This window comes from Nycticebus coucang, chromosome 23 (genome assembly GCF_027406575.1).
Source record: "Nycticebus coucang isolate mNycCou1 chromosome 23, mNycCou1.pri, whole genome shotgun sequence".
NCBI lineage: Eukaryota > Metazoa > Chordata > Mammalia > Primates > Lorisidae > Nycticebus > Nycticebus coucang.
Window position 1 is genome coordinate 24712022 of NC_069802.1, and position 16653 is coordinate 24728674.

At 43.1% G+C, this 16653-nt stretch overlaps 1 protein-coding gene across 1 annotated transcript in view; it reads right to left on the bottom strand.

The window, feature by feature from the left end:
• RBPJ (recombination signal binding protein for immunoglobulin kappa J region) overlaps window positions 1–13209 on the bottom strand; it is a 93674-nt gene extending 80465 nt beyond the window's left edge. The window contains exon 1 of the mRNA XM_053577516.1: window positions 12994–13209. The gene's annotated coding sequence lies outside the window, so the exon portion shown is untranslated. The remainder of the gene's footprint in view (window positions 1–12993) is intronic.
• Between the last annotated feature and the right edge of the window lie 3444 nt (window positions 13210–16653).

A 16653-nucleotide genomic window follows, 5' to 3' on the forward strand; every position in this document is an offset into this window, starting at 1 on the left:
AGGAATATAGAATCCTTTTAATATAGATTAAAAGCAGACTAGATTGTCAGGGAGGGTCTCCCAGAGGTGACATCTGAGAAAGATTTGGAGGGAGGGAGAGATCCTGAGGGTGTGTGGGAGAAAAGAATTCTAGGCAAAGGGACAATACCCGCAGATAAAATGATGGTCCAGGGTAAAGATAAAATAAGGTCTTAAAGGAAGAAGTTATATATAGCTTTTATTTTGAGATGGGTAGCCACTGCAAGATCCTAACAGGATCCCTCAGGCAGCTTCCTTGAAAACAAGTGTGGAATTGGAGAAAAGTTAAAAAGATCCTGTAACAGGCCAGAGGGTAGCTTGCCCTTATAATCCTAGCACTCTGGGAGGCTGAGGTGGGTAAACTGCTTGCACCCAGGAGTTTGAGACCAGCCTTAGCAAGAGTGAGACCAGATCCCTGTCTCTACTAAAAACAGAAAAATTAGCTGAGCATGGTGGGGGGTACCTGTAGTCCCAGCTTCTCAAAGAGGCTGAGGCAGGAGAAGGCTTGAATCCAGGAGTGTGAGATTGCTGAGCTCTATGCATGGCACTCTAGCCTAGGGCAACAGAGACTCCACTAAAAAATAAATAAATAAATAAGTGTGAACTTTAATAAATCCCTGACCATCACACTATCTATAAACTGGAGATTATACCTCTTTCAGAATGTAGCTGAGGACTGCACAGTAGATATTCAACAAAATGTGAGTTTCCTGATCTCTTTAAATATTATGTTTGCAAAACTGTTGACATCTTTAATATATAATAGAATAATTGCAATTCTATCTTAAAAAATTAAATATACGGTCATGCCCAATATCCATAGCAGACTGGTTCCACGACCCCAAACCCCATTCCTCAATATACCAAAATCCATGCATACTCAAGATCAGCAGTTGGCCCTCCACATAGGCACGTTTTCACCCCTCAAATGCTGTATTTTCTTGGGGTTGAGGGCCACTCTGGGGTTGAGTGTGTTGGTGAACTCCTGAGAACAATCAATCCACCTACCTCGGCCTCCCAGAGTGCTAGGATTACAGGCAACAGCCACTGAGCCCAGTCTTGTACTCCCAATTGTTAACATTATTTCCTGGTATAAGACTACAGTGGTTCACTTTACATGATACATTCAAGTAACTTCTGAATTCCTCATATTTTTCAAAATAAAAAAAAATTAAGACATGTGTATACAGATGTGGCATTAACCTTTAAGAAAACTTTCCACATCAAGATAGTCACTTTCTGGAAACACTGAAAACAAGGTAAAAATTAAATGAAAAAATAAATTGACGACACACCTAAATTACCATGTAAATTTAAGTTTAAATTTTATTGTAATTTAAAAGGTATTTCATTTACCAACTGACAATTTCCAGGAGTTATAGCTAAGAAACTGTAAGTTTAAGTTTATGATGTATCACTAAATCCTCAGTGCAAAATGCACTTACCACGATGAATAAAGTAGGGGAAAGCCAGGACAAAGAATGGCTTATGGCTTACTTACCACCAATAATAATAGAATAAGCTTTGAAAGCTACAGCTATCCAGGTCTGTTTTTGTTTGTTTGTAGTTTTTTGGCTGGGGCTGGGTTTGAACCCACCACTCTCAGCATATGGGGCCAGCGCCTACTCCTTGAACCAAAGGCGCCACCCATCCAAGTTTGTTTTTAAACATTTTAACAGTGAAGCAGCAACTCCTACTAATTCAGTACTATCCATTTAACCAAATAATAACACTTATTATTATTATAAACTTAAGTAAATTACCAAATACGGGTAATTGGAATGCTGAAATAGATTTAATTCACTTCCCTGACAAATAAACAAGCACGAATGACAGACACAATCAACTTAATGAATTCCATAGCAGAGTAGTATCGCCCTGCCACTACACTAGAAAAAGCACTGCATGTACATCATCAGGTTCAAAACCCCGATCATCTTTCACTATAGGTGTGGTTTGCTCTTCCCTGTATGACAGACTTCCTTCTCACGCTGTCCTTCCATCTTCTCTTCCAGAGGCTCTAGAAACAGCCAGCTACAATTTAGTGCAGGTGGCAGAACTAAGGAGCTAGAGAACAAGAGGCACAACTGGAAAGAGCCATGGATAAATGCATCAACCAGCTGAGCAGGAGCAACTAAGGCAGAATGGTGAGGAGGTGTGCAGTGAGGACAACTATGTTCCTCTGAAGACTTCACGCTGGCCAACTAGCAACAAGAGATAAGATCATATGCAACATCAACAACAGGAAAACAGCAAAGGAGGAAAAAACAAAGAGCCTCAAAACTGAGCATTTATGAAGCAACACTGGCAACAGCACTCCACCAACCAGGCTCAAGAGCTGAGGGCATTCTTCCTCCACAACTACATGCAAAAGGGAAAAGGACTGTTGTTTTTAATACATGTGACATTACAAGACAGCTGAGTAGCATAAATAACAAAAAGACCAACATAAGCCTCCTCCCTGATCCAAAACAAACCAGGAACTAGCTCAGTCAACCAATGTGGCTCAGGCTGGTTATTGGCCAACTGTAAAGTATCTAACCTGCCTGTGCCTACATTTAAACGAGCAGATACTTTAGAGCGCATGATTTGTAAGGTCTTCTTGAATCTAGTGGATTAAAATAAATAAATAGGTAAACACATGTCACACAGGATGTAGATACCATTCTATGGTATGTTACTCCTCAACAGGGCAAGTACAATATAAATGAGAACACAAAGTCCCAGCACAGCATCAGTACAGACCATCATTTTCCTTCAAATCCTCCAGGAAATAAATTCCCAGAATATCCTCCCTTAAAGCAATCCACACAGTCTCAACAACAAAAGACACTGTCTATAATCAAACCAACAGGATTAACTTAAAGCACATTACAGAGATGGGGAATTTGTTCACTTGAGAATTTCTTTGTGCCTCCCTTCAGGTTCTTTCTACAGGACATATTCTAATGCCATCACACTTTTCCCTTTTTTTGCAGTTTTTTTTGGCCAGTGCTGGGTTTGAACCTGACACCTCTGGCAGATGGGGCCAGCCCCCTACCCCTTTGAGCCACAGGTGCCGCCCCACACTTTTCCATTTTTTAACACTCTAAATGAGTTTTCTATTTGACATATGTTTCATATCCCATTTTTAAAAGTATAATACAGAAAAGTGAATGCAATCAAGGGAGTCAGTTTCTATGTGAGTTTAGGTAGGGAAACTAATCTATGCTGAAAGTCAGGCCTTACCACTTTGACTAAGTGCCACCTAGCGGCAAGTGTTATATATTATTAAATCAGTTCAAATCATTCATCCTGCAAGTAACATTCTAACAGATGGTAAGTATTCCATAACTATACAAGTAAAACACCGCTCCTGTCCTTATGAAGCTCACTGACAGATCAGACACATAATCAATACCGATTAAACTTATATATTTATAGCAGAAAATGCTAAGTGCAACAGCAGAGGAAAGCAAAAATAAGCATTCAACATTTATTAATAACATAAAATAAACACAATGCTTTGGGGTATTTCTTTTTTGAGACACAGTTTCACTCTGTCACGCTAGGTAGAGTGCTGTGGTGTCACAGCTCATAGCAACCTGATACTCTTGGGCTTGAGCTATCCTCTTGCCTCAGTAGGATTGTCCCTCCTGAGTAGCTGCGACTCTTAAGTGCCCTACACAATGACCAGCTAATTTTTTTATTTTGTCAATAGAGACTTGGTCAGGCTGATACTGAACTCCTGAGCTCAGGCAATCCTCCTGCCTCAGCCTCCCAGAGTGCTAGGATTAAAGATGTGAGACACCACGCCTGGCCTAAACATAACACTTGGTTAAGTAGGTTCTCTTACAACTGTTTGCCTCACTCAGACTTTTCCTTTTCTAATTACTTCATCACCCAGATCTCATTTGTTCAGGCTTTTTTCTCCACTTTACCTTTCAGTAAAGGTGTGCCCAACCCCTACCTTATCCTTTATATTCTACATTTTACAAAAGAGGGGAAAGAGAGCCTATTTATTGAGCACCCAATAATCCCAAAACTAAGCTAGGCATTTTATATGCCTGACTGCATTTAATCAATACCATGAAGTACTATTCTCTACCATTTTTTAGATAAAGGGCAAGACTTCGACTAACTGACATGCTCATAACCACAAACCTATTTTAATGGACAGCACAATTATTCCAAAGAGCCCTTTATCACTCTGCCTCAAGAGTTATTTTGCCTATCCATGTGTCCTTTCCTAGGCCCATTACCAAGATCACAGCTTGATCACAGAGGTCTCCAGCAATTCATTTTACACTGTTCACACCCAGCCTCACCTCATCGATGCCCTACCTCTATCCTCTGCATCCATGATTAATATTCAAATACTTACCTTAGGCTCAGCGCCTATAGCTTAAGCGGCTAAGGCACCAGCCACATACACCAGAGCTGGCGGGTTCGAATCCAGCCCAGGCCCGCCAAACAACAATGACAACTACAACCAAAAAATAGCTGGGCACTGTGGCGGGCACCTGTAATCCCAGCTACTTGGGAAGCTGAGGAAAGAGAATCGCTTAAACCCAAGAGTTCGAGGTTGCTGTGAGCTGTGGCATTATGGCACTCTACCCAGGGTGACAACTTGAGACTATGTCTAAAAAAAAAAAAAAAAACTTACCTTAGTATTCAAGGTCCTCCAAGAGATTTCCAACCACTTTACCGGTTTAATTTCCCACCACTCCCTATCAACTTCCACCTTTTACCAACACTAAACATCTGTTATGCCACTTACAATTTCCTTTATACTGTAATTGTCTGTGTACTTTCCACTAAACCATGAGATTCATTAAACCATTTCTCTTACCTTATTCCAGTTGGTATATAAATTAAGTTATTTTTTAACTACATAATTTTTGACACGAAAAATATTCTCACAAACCAAGAAAAAAAAAAAAGATACCGAAAAGTATGCTAGGGCCAGGTGTAATCAAAGCAATTTGGAAAGTCAGATTTCAAGGCCAGAGGCCACCACTTGAAACCAAGAGTTTAAGACCAGCCTGGAGAACAGAGCAAGACTGTGACTCTACAGTCTTTGACTCTAAAGTCTCTACAGTCTTTGAAAATTTTTTTCAAATAAGCTGGGCATGGTAGCAAGCATCCATAGTCCTAGCTTCTCAGGGGGCTGAGGCAGGAAGATCACTTGAGCCCATGAGTGAGCTATGATTGTGCCACTGCACTCCAGCTGGGGTGACAGGGTGAGACTCCATCTCCAAAAAAAAGTATACTAGCAAAATAAGGCAAAAGGGTCTACAGCTTTCAAAAAAAAAAAAAATTGTTCCAGTTATGCAAACCAATCTAAAGCTAGTTATGCTCTGGAACAAATTAGGCTATGTCCAAAATGTTAAAAAAAAAAAAAACCTATAACATTAGTTTCATATTTCCTAAGCCAATGTTGCCCTTCTATAACACAATCATTATCAAATTTGTAAAAAATCAGTTTTATAAAGTGATATTTTTTCTGGTTACATAATTTATTTTTTTTTTTTGAGACAGAGTTTCACTTTGTCATCCTCAGTAGAGTGCAGTAATGTCACAGCTCACAGCCAACTTCCAATTCTTGGGCTCAAGCAATTCTCTTGCCTCAGCCTCCCAAGTAGTTAGACTACAGGCACCAGCCACAACACCCAGCTATTTTTAGAGATGGAGGTCTTGCTCTGGCTCCAGCTGATCTCAACTGGTGAGCTCAGGCAATCCACCAGCCTCAGCCACCCACAGTGTTAGGATTACAGGTGTGAACCACTGCACGCGGCCATAAACTTTTTATGAGAAATTATTGTTAATCATGATTCTCTAATTAACAATGCACAAATAAACTTAGCTCTAAAGCAGGCATCCTCAAACTTTTTAAACAGGGGCCAGTTCACTGTCCCTCAGACCGTTGGAGGGCCGGACTATACTTAAAAAAAAAAAAAAAAAAAAACTATGAACAAATTCCTATGCACACTGCACATATCTTATTTTAAAGTAAAAAAACAAAACGGGAACAAATATAATCACACCGGCGGGCCACAGTTTGAGGACCCCTGCTCTAAAGCGAAGTTAAGGCTGTTGAATACAGGAAAAGAATAGTCGGAGGGGAATTAAAAAGCAAAGGTCAACTTGATTTACTAGTGCATTCCACCTCATCCAACAGGCGCAGCTTTCACTGTAAGGATTTTGCAAGACTGCCTGAGGGGCAGTTTTCTTTTCTTTTCCTTTTTTTTCTTTCTTTTTTTCAGAGACACAGTCTTACGCAGTTGCCCAGGCTAGAGTGCCACGGCATTAGCCTAGCTCATAGCAACCTCAAACTGCTGGTTTCAAGTGATTCTCCTGTCCCAAGTAGCTGGGACTACAGGTGCCAGCCACAATATCTGAGTAATATTTTCTATTTGCAGGAAAGACAGGGTCTCACACTTGCTCAGGCTGGTCTCCACCTCCTCAGCTCAAAGGATCCTTAGGTCTTTCAGAATGCTAGAATCATAGGTGAAAGCCACTGCACCTGGCTGCTATCTCGTCTTTTTCATAACCTTGAAACAGTATATATATATTCCCATACTGCCACAAACCTCACCAATCTGAGTGAAAAGCTATCATGCTTATCACTACACAATGTCTCAACACGACAAAATTACACAAATTATGTATACAGATGGGTCATTACTACCACTTATAGTGTCTCTGACGCTTGCCCCCCCCCACACGCACACACATTAAGCTTTAACATATTTGCCCTTTTAGACCATTAGTATAACATTTCATTCCCTGAAGCAGAAGCAGGGCCTAATAAGGCATAAGTAACACCATGATGTTGGGCCAAGGGCTGAGAGGCATCCACCACTGTGGCCAGGATGTCTGAGCAAGAAGCTGGGCGCGCAACATCCCCACATTGTTACAGCTGCCCAAGCAGAGGAGAAGCTGGGCGCGCAACATCCCCACATTGTTACAGCTGCCCAACTTTTTGGGGTCTACTCAATGACAACATTCATGGTCAAGCAGTAATTCACCAAATATGTTGGCTCAAAATGCCAAAGCACATGTTTCAAGGGTTGTGGTCCTTTGTGATAAATACACTGATGCCTTCCTAAAACATTACCCCCAAATCACAAGCTGCAGTATAAAAAGTCCATTTTGAACCCTGACAGTGAAAGGTTACCAGAGAAACAGTTACAATAATTACAATATTTGTACGGAGAGCTTTACTATTTACAACTCACACATGCATTGTTTCACTTGACCTTTATAGCTGTAATTTTACATATTTTACCTTGCTTGATAGTCACAATATGCCTGGCAGATAAAATACAAGTAAATTATTCCGTTTTATAGAGGCAGAACCTAAAGCTTAAATTACCTATAAGTAATCTGTCCACAAGACCTGAGGATCCCTATAGGTTATTAATTTATTATTTTAGTTCTATGGTATGAATCCCCAAAAAAGCATTCTTATAGTGTTTAATGTATACACCCTATGCATCTAGAAACTTACACTTAAAAATATGGAACCTTATTTACGATGCTCTTAAGAGCCAGTCATATAGAAAACAAAATGTGAAATTTAAGCTTGTCAGTTTTGCACAAACAGTATAGTATATTCTAACAATCAAAACAATTTTTTCGCTGAAAATGTTTTGCTGAAAAGTCTTACTAGAATGTTGTTCTCGGATTATGAGACTGCCTGTGGCTAAAAATATCAACTCCTCTGGGCACTTCAGCAGTTACTCCCTATAGAATCAAAGTCAAATACAAAATTTTATATACACACAACACATAAAATCTGCCAAAATGAACCACATTACAACAAGGTTTCAAAGTACTATGAGTACTTTGTTCAAAAAGTCTTTTTGTTGAGTCTCTATCAAGCAAGAGACTCTTCTTAGTATAAGAATTTAAATGAGGCTAGTGAGGTGTTTTGTGCCTACAACCCTAGCACTCTGCCAGGCTGAAGCAGGAGGATCACATGATCACTGGAGACCCTGTGTTCAAATCTGCAGTGAGCTATGATGACACCACTGCACACTTCTTCCCAGAGGAACAAAGGAGACCATGTTTCAAAAAAAAAAAAAAAAGAAAGAAAAGAAAAAGAAAAAAAGTATTAAAAGTGATAACTTTTTTGGACTATGTTTCAAAAAAAAAAAGAAAAAAGAAAAAGAAAAAAGTATCTAAGTGATACCGCCACCAAACAATTAACAACATTCTTTAGTATAACACTTCCAAGAGAATTATACATAATATTCAATAACACACAGCAAGGGCAAGGAACCTAAGCTAGCACAATGGTCCTCCAACCTTTTTGGCACTGGTGACCTGTTTCATAGAATTCATGGAAGATAATTTTTCCACACAGGGGTGAGGAGTGGAGGAAGTACAGGTATGGGAGATGGGACAGGAGGCAGACTTCAGGTAGTAACGCTATACAGGCCAGGGAGTGGTACCAGTCTACCGTGGCCTACCATTTGGGGGCGGGGAGGGGTGGGCCTTGTGGATCTGATTAAAATATTCCCTGACTTAAGCAGTGAATAATAACCTACTAAGGACCTGTACTCTTCATGCAGAAAGCATTCAACTGCCAAAGCCCACACAGGGACCAATTTCTTAAATATAACTAGAACACTGATTATGAAGGAAAAGAAAAGTATAAACAATTCAGCTAGAGAAGAGGTAAATGAAATTATTATGGAAGATTCTATATGCCACGAGTTAACATTTTTTGAGCATTTGCTATGTGCCAGGAATTCTAAATGCTTTCATGAATTATCTCTGAATCTTCACAACACTTTGAGTTAGGAATACTTACCTTACAGTTGATGGAGAGGGTAACATGTCAAAGTCATAGAGGTTTCAAATTGCAAAGACAGACTTGGAACCCAGTTCAGATTAAAGGCTAATGTGAGCTCATAACCCTCTACTTTGCTGCCTCTCTTAATGAAAGCTGCTAGAGGGAGCCATTGAAAGGTTTTTAGACTAAGGAGTGAAGTAATCAGATTTGCTCTTTAGAAAGACTGTACTGCAACTATGTGGCAGCTGGATAAAGAAGGTGAGTCTGGATGCAGAAAGATGCTGTCAATATGTCTGTAGTCATTCAGGTAAGAAATGATAAAAAAAAAAAAAAAATTCCTAAACTATACCAGTGAGGGTGAAGGAAGCAGATTCAAGAGATATTTTAGGAGGAAAAATTATCAGTTCTTAGTGATTAAATGATAAAGGTTGATGAGAGAGGATTAAGAATCCAGGCTTGGGGAACCAGATGGGACATGTTATCACCTACCAAGAACAGAGAAGGAAAAAGATTTTATTTGTTTGTACCTATATAGTGTCCCCCAAATACAAAACACGTCCATAAGGCCAAAAGTCTGAAATTACAGTCCTGGTTGTTAGAAAATATTCTTAAGAGCAAATGACAAACAATTAAATACAAGGCATATTTAAAACTAGGCATTACTATCAACAGACTTGCCTTAGAGTCCAGTGAAAATATGTCAACTATCATTTTTTAGTATTACTACATGCAGAAAACAAATCAATAGAGGAAAGGCATCTGATAATTTTACAATATTTTATTATATTTGAGTTTGACAGCTCTTCAGTCTCTTACACAACGCCCTATAATTTGACTTGTCTGTCTCCCTGTAAATTTATGGGGAAAAAAAATGTTTTATTATTCAAACTATAACGCGTATTTGTTTTTTTATCCTACTATCACTACTGTGACTCGCCAAAAACTCAGTTCAAAACCTCCTACTTGATTACCTATAAAATATGACCTATTTCACATTAGCTTTATTTTAGTAACAATTCCTAGATCTTAGCTACACCTTTCATCCAAGGATGTTCTCTGCAAATCTTAAAGCACAGCAATCCTATACAGAAATGGCAAATTATTACAATTCCCATTTTACTACAGTTAGGAAACTGGCCCAGGGGAAGTAGACTAACTTGGAAATAATCACAAAGTCAAATGCCAAAAATAACAACTTTTAGTCAATCCATGAGAAAATACTGCCCCCAGTTGAAATAACATGAAATTCAATATGAGGAGGATGCAGGATGCAAAATAGTGCTTTAAAGCCAAGTCTTATGACTTAATTTCTAAAAATGATTGAACACCAGAATTAAGATCTGTAAGAACTTTCAAACAAAACATTTTTTTCCTAATTTCTTGCCCATTTAGAATGTCAAAGATTATTTAACAAATTACATCTGGCAAAAATGGCCTTTTTCCCAAAGCAATTTTTATCATACCCACTTAAAAGACAGTAATAGAAATCTACTGGTATAAGGCAATAGGTAACTTTTTAACAAAGCTAGCTGCATAAAATCAATACCTAGAAGCATACATTATAACAAATCTAAAAATACTGAAAGCGAACCTCTTATATTCTTTTCTACACAGTATGTATGCATAGATAAAAATAAAAAGTTTTAACAGTCAATATTCAGAACGCTAGTTTCCCAGCACAATTCATCCTGCAGATTCTAAATATGCTGCTAAATATTAAATATTCTAAATATGCTCCATTTGTTATAATTTAAAGGTATTGTTTTATTTGGTCTTACATGATTTAGAAACCAAAAAAAAAAAAAAAAAACACAACTCAAATTGTAAAAGTGTTTTACAAGGTTTGCAGGATCATTCTTATATGCTTAAGTCAGAGCCAAATATCTTCCACTACTACACAATATTTACAGTCTGCTTGCAGAGACAACCAGTGTGCTTAAGATTTTACCTTGAGATTAAAGGAAGACAAATAATGATTATTAGTAAAACTCACTCATGGAACCCAGACTGCACATTTTCACAAAAACGTCACGTATCATGAAAACTATAGTTTTCCATTAATTAAAATTCAAACTAATTCTAATTACAGCCAATATGAATAACAAAAAAAGGCTTCATAGGCGGCGCCTGTGGCTCAAAGGAGTAGGGCGCCAGCCCCATATGCCGGAGGTGGCAGGTTCAAACCCAGGCCCCGCCAAAAACTGAAAAAAAAAAAAAAAAAAGGCTTTCTAATACAATGACATTCCTTAGAGTAGATCTTACATATCCTCTTATCAGTAACACTTTATGCAGAACTACAGTGGTAAATGAAATGACATTCCAAATGATCTTATGGAAAAACGTATCTTTTAAAAATAGTGATCAACTAGTGCGAAAAAACAAACTCCTGAAAAATATACTCAGCACAGTAATACTGGTAAAACCTAAAACCTCTTATTCCAAGTACCAGAATAACTCAAGCATTAAAATACACCACACCTCACACACACCCCACTCCCCTACAAAACCCCAAACTCTATTACCATAACAACAATAATAATAATAGGAACAAGTTAACAGCTCTTCAACACTAGGAAGTATCTTCAAGATAACCTCACTAAAGGCTATGTATGTATATTACGCAGTACGTATAAATATGGTTTTAAACTGTATTAACATAATCCGCAAAAACCCTAGAAACATATCCATCCACTAGAAACGGCAGTCTTCAGCGCTTTCCTCCCTTCAATCTCAAAGCTGGGACAGAAGGGTGGTGGCTGTCACACATCTACAGAGCAAAAAGGAAATGACTGTAAACTACTTACTGAAAAAGTAAAACATTTATATTTCCCAAGTAGGATGCTTCTCTTTTTCCTCATGATGCAGGAGTTACTGGTAAAATAACTCTACATCGAGATTCAGGAAAATGCTGCAATTCACCCCAACATAAACAAATTTTTAACATCAAAGTTCACTCAACTTCTCACACATCAAATGAATACCCATTGTGGGTGTCTGAACCTACTCTCTACACCATCAGGAGGAAAAAAAAAAAAAAAATACCTGCGCCTCCTAAACGCCCCACCATACCCTCTACTGATCTTCAGGTAACCTGGATGCAAAGCTAGGACAGCTGCCCTTGGCCTAGGCCTTCAGAAACCATTGAAGGGGAGGGGGGCGCAATAACCACCAAGACACCAGATCTTTTTCCAGAGCTACTGTTTCCAAGTAAAACCACCACGGGCCCAAAGACACAGCTATAAAAATCGGAGACGCTTTAATTCCGAGAGGAAAGGCACCCGAGGCGAGGGAACGTGCATAAAATCACGAGAGAAAGGGGTGCAGAAAAAACTAAGTATCCCATGCATCGCTCAAACCCACAAAACAACAACAAATCCAAGAGTGTGAAACACCAGATGGAGTCCCCCGGGCTAAGACAGTTCAGCAGGCACACACCGTGGGTAGTGGATAAATCAACCGCTGATGGGGAAAAAGGGGGAGTGCTAAAAGAATAAGCCTCTGGATGGGGAAGACAAAGCCTCTGGGGGTAATCAAGGACCAAACATTAAGAAGAGAGGAGATTCACGGGAGAAAGACAATGGACGAAACATTAAGGCAGGAATCTGGTGCCTGGACTGTGGCAGGTCTCCCGACTGCCGACAAGAGGGGGCACAACAAAGGGGCACGGGAGGAAAGACAGGAGGGGAGGAGATGGAGAAGGGACGCGGGGCGCGACCGGTCGGACAAAGCGCCTAAGGCGGCGAAACAAAGGGCCGGGGGTAGAGTAGCGGGGGGCAGCGGAGAAAGACAAAGCGCCCGGGGCTGGGGACAGCAGAGGGGCGAGGAGGAGACGACGGCCGCGAGGAACAAAGCTGCCCGGAGCCCTGAGGCAGGGCCCGCGGGAGGCGCAGGCGGGAAGCGCGCGGCAGGCACTGCGCCCGCGGGCCCCGCGCGCCCGGCCGCACTCTCGCCCGCACCCGCCGGCCTCGCCGCCGCCGCCGCCGCCGCCCGCCCTCCCGCGCCGGAGCCCGAGCCACGGCGGCGCACAGCGGCAGCGCACGGCCACACGCCGCCGCCGCGCTCTGCGCACGCGACGCCGCCCCCGCGGCCCCCAGACGCCAAGCGCGCCGCGGACCGCGGACCGCCGCCCGCCGCAGGCTGCCAAACGCCCGCAACTTTCCCGGTTCCCAGCGCTCTGATTCCCCCAGACTTACCCTGTCACAACAGGCGCCATCTTCCACAAACTCTCGCCAAAACTCCAACCCTCGCGAGATTCCCCCCGACGCCTTGCCTGGTCCCTCTCCCCCGCCCCTTCCTTTTTTCCTCACTCCTTGATTCCACCCAGCCCCCGCGCTGCTTTTCCCCTCGCAACCACCGCGAAGAGCCAGACGCCTCGCGCCGCCCGCGGTGTAGGGGATCCTGCTCGCTGCCTACCCTGGAAACCTACCCAAGCGATGGAGCATGCGCAGGCGGCTCCTCCGCGGGCGAGCCCTCGGTGTGGTCCATAGGGAGCGCTCCGGTTATCCGGGTTTTGGGACGCGCCCTGAGGGATGTATGTGGAGACTGAGGAAAACCGGAGGGGATTACTACGCGACCGCGGAATGGAGGGCCAGGAGGCGGGGCCGAGGGGACGGGAGGAGGGGTCCTGGGAAAATCTGCCGCGTTTCACAGGCTTAGATGAAACACCTCCTCAAATGGGTGTTTTCCAAGTGGCTTCCCGCTCTCTCTGGGTTCCCAGCTCTTTTCATTCATTCAGAACGTTCTCTGGGCGCCTCCTTTATGCTAATCTTGGCGTTAGGTACAGGAGCTACGGAGGTCCCTGGGGTTTGGGCGAGTGACATACCAGGCACTATGTTCATTCCTCCGGCCCCCGTGCTAGTAAGGAGACCCCTCCAGAGCTGTGTAAACGGAAAACTTTTGCACTTGAGCTCTGTCACCTTAGCTTTCTTCTCCCTGGGTGCAAGATGAAGTCAGGATAAGGCCTCTAGCATCGACACCCTAAGGTTCCCCTCTCATATACCCACTAGAGCGCCGAGTAGTTTTCTCCAGAAGTGCAAACTGCGCTAGAATGGAGTGCCACATTCTCCCACCCCCGACTCAGTTCAGGAGCCGCCTGCTGCGTGAGCCTCCCGAGAACTGCTTAGCAGCCGCCAGGGGTGTGAGCCCAGGTGTATGTAGGGGACTGACTACTGCACAGGGAAGCGGGCCTCCGTGGGCCTGGCACAGCCGAAGGCACTGCTAACTATCCCAAACGTACTTTGGGCGGCCTGGGCACCGAAGCCCCCGAGTAAACGTAGCCTGTTCCGGCATTTAATAGCAGGGTGCAGGGCCCAAACCGACCCCACCACCACCACCACCTGCAGTCGCCCCTTCATCCTCCTCCCTTGCCCTTTCCTTCCCTAGAGATTCCCAGATTCAGCGCTGCCTCCCGCAGGGAGCCCTAAAACCCGGACAACTGGAATCCGCCGCCCGAAACCTGCTGAAGGCGCCGCAGGATTGGCGCGGCACGCGCGAGCGGCATTGCGCATGTGCCCAATGCGGGCAGCCCAGTCTCACGCTACAACTCCTTCCCACCGCCTTCCACTACTCGGCTCAGACACAACACGGGCCGTGGGAAATTTCCTAAACCTCGCGAGAACGCTCCCTCTGTTGACTATGCGTTTGCCTCAAATCTCGCGGAGCCCTGGCGGGACAGGTGTTTGTCTAGCGCAGCTCCTGGCGCTGATCGTGCCGCGCGTGCCCAGGCAGCGGGCGGCAGGCGCGGGCAGTGGGAAGGGAGCGGCGCGCCGTGGAGGCGGGGCGGGTGGGCGCGTGGCTGGGCGCACAAGGCGGAGGCGGCGGGGGAGGAGATCTGATGTGTCGAACGCTCGGCACAAGCCCGGTGACGCTAGGTCGAAGAAAGGCGATGGGGGAAATCCTAAAGAAAGAAGGGGGAAAGCTAGGAGATTAGACTCTGCTTCTGTCTGAGAGAGTGAGAGGTCAGGCTCTAGGACCGATCTCCCGGGGAGGGTTCCTGTGGGCCTCCACGAGCCTGGTACTTTCCTAAAATGTGTTAGACGCTGCGCCCCCCGCCTCCGGGAGCTGACAGACGGCCTCAATGTCGGGTTTGAGTCATGCCTCTGAGTCACCTAGTCTGGCCACCACTTCACGTGCTTTAAAACTAGATGCGATTCACTTAGTTGCTCTCCTCTTGCAGTTGGTTATTTTCTTGCTAATCTACTTTCTGGCCTTCTGAGTCGGCTAGGAAAAAAAAATGCTGCTCTGCACTCTCACCCTGCTGCCTTGTAAACTCTGCCTCTGTTCAGAGGCACGATTTTTTTCATTTCTTTCCTCCAATCTCTCTTCTTAGCCTTTTGAAGTAGTCCTAGATCAGTTTCTGTTCTTTTTTCTCTCCCACTAATATGACTTGAAATACTGGTTTTGCTTTTCTTCACTTTTCCATATTTTTTGTTGAAATGTCCCTATTTAGATATTGTTTGGTCGGGTGCTTTAGTGACTACGTTTAAATGCATCCCTTACTCTTGGATCATTAATGAGTTCCTGGCCACATTCTTCTGGCAGGCACATTTTAGGTTGTCCCTAGGCTAACCAGACACAGGAACTAGTATCTTGCTGATAATATAGACCCACATATGTAGAATCGAATTAAATTTTGATATTTGCTGGACAATGAGTTTTTGAGTTGTTTCCACAATTTTTAGGGATGTGTCTATGTGTGTTTGCCTATTTTTTGATATTTTTCATACAGAAAAAATTTAAGAACGTTGAAATAATATCTTAGTTCATGTCTGATTTGGAACTTGATGGCTCAGGAGTAGGACAATGTCCTTAGAGCCTCAATCCCAAGAAAGTACTTTTGGTCATGGTGATCTCATGTGGAACTATGGCCTTCTGAGAGCCCCAGGTCCTTGGAAAGCCATGGTAACCACAACTGTGATCATAACTCCTCATTTTCACCTTAAACATGGTTTGCCTGTTTCCTATTTCAGTAAAGGGCAACTGCATTCTTCATTTAGGTAAGCCAAGAACCTAGAAGTCATTCTTGCCTCCTTTCTCTCCACACACGGGATCCAATCAGAAAATCATTCTGGCTTACCTTCAAAATATACTACCATCCAAATACTTTCACATATCTTTGGCTACTAGTCTAGTCTAAACCATCTCATTTCCCACCTGGTTTAAAGAAGTCTGCTAAGCCATCCATCCTTCCTTCTTCCATTCTTGCCTTCCTTCAGTCTGTTTTCTGTGGAGCATTCTAGAACTCTCTAGTGGTTTTTTCATTTCACTGTGAGGACCTGCAAAATGTGGCTGGTGGCCAATTCTGACTGCCACCACCACTTCTCTACCCTCGCTGCCTCCTCTTCCTCTCACTGAGCTCTAACCAGTTGCCTTCCTTGCTGTATCTGGGACACACCAACACACCCTCTGCTCTTTCTTCTACCTGGCATTGCTCTTCCCTCAGACATCCTGTGACTCATTCCCTAACTCCTTTCAGGTCTTTGCTCAAATGTCACCTCCTCAGTGAGGCTTTCTCTGACCACCCTTCACAAGAGTGACTCCATATTTTTTTCCCCACGGCACTTACCACAATCTGTCATACCATATATCCTGCTTGTGTACTGAGCTTACAATCTGCCTCCTCCTGTGATACCATGATCTTAACAAGAACAGGGACTTTGTCTCTTTTATTCATTACTAAAGGCTTAGCCACTAGAATGATGCCTGGTGCATTTTAGTAGGTGTAGAATGAATGTAGAATGTCTTCCACATTGGAAGAGAGTAGAAATGATTCTGAACACTCTCTAGGCTTTCTAGGGTTCAAAACAATATTTGGTTTAGACCCTCAGTGCATGCCCTAGTACAGACTGCCTGGG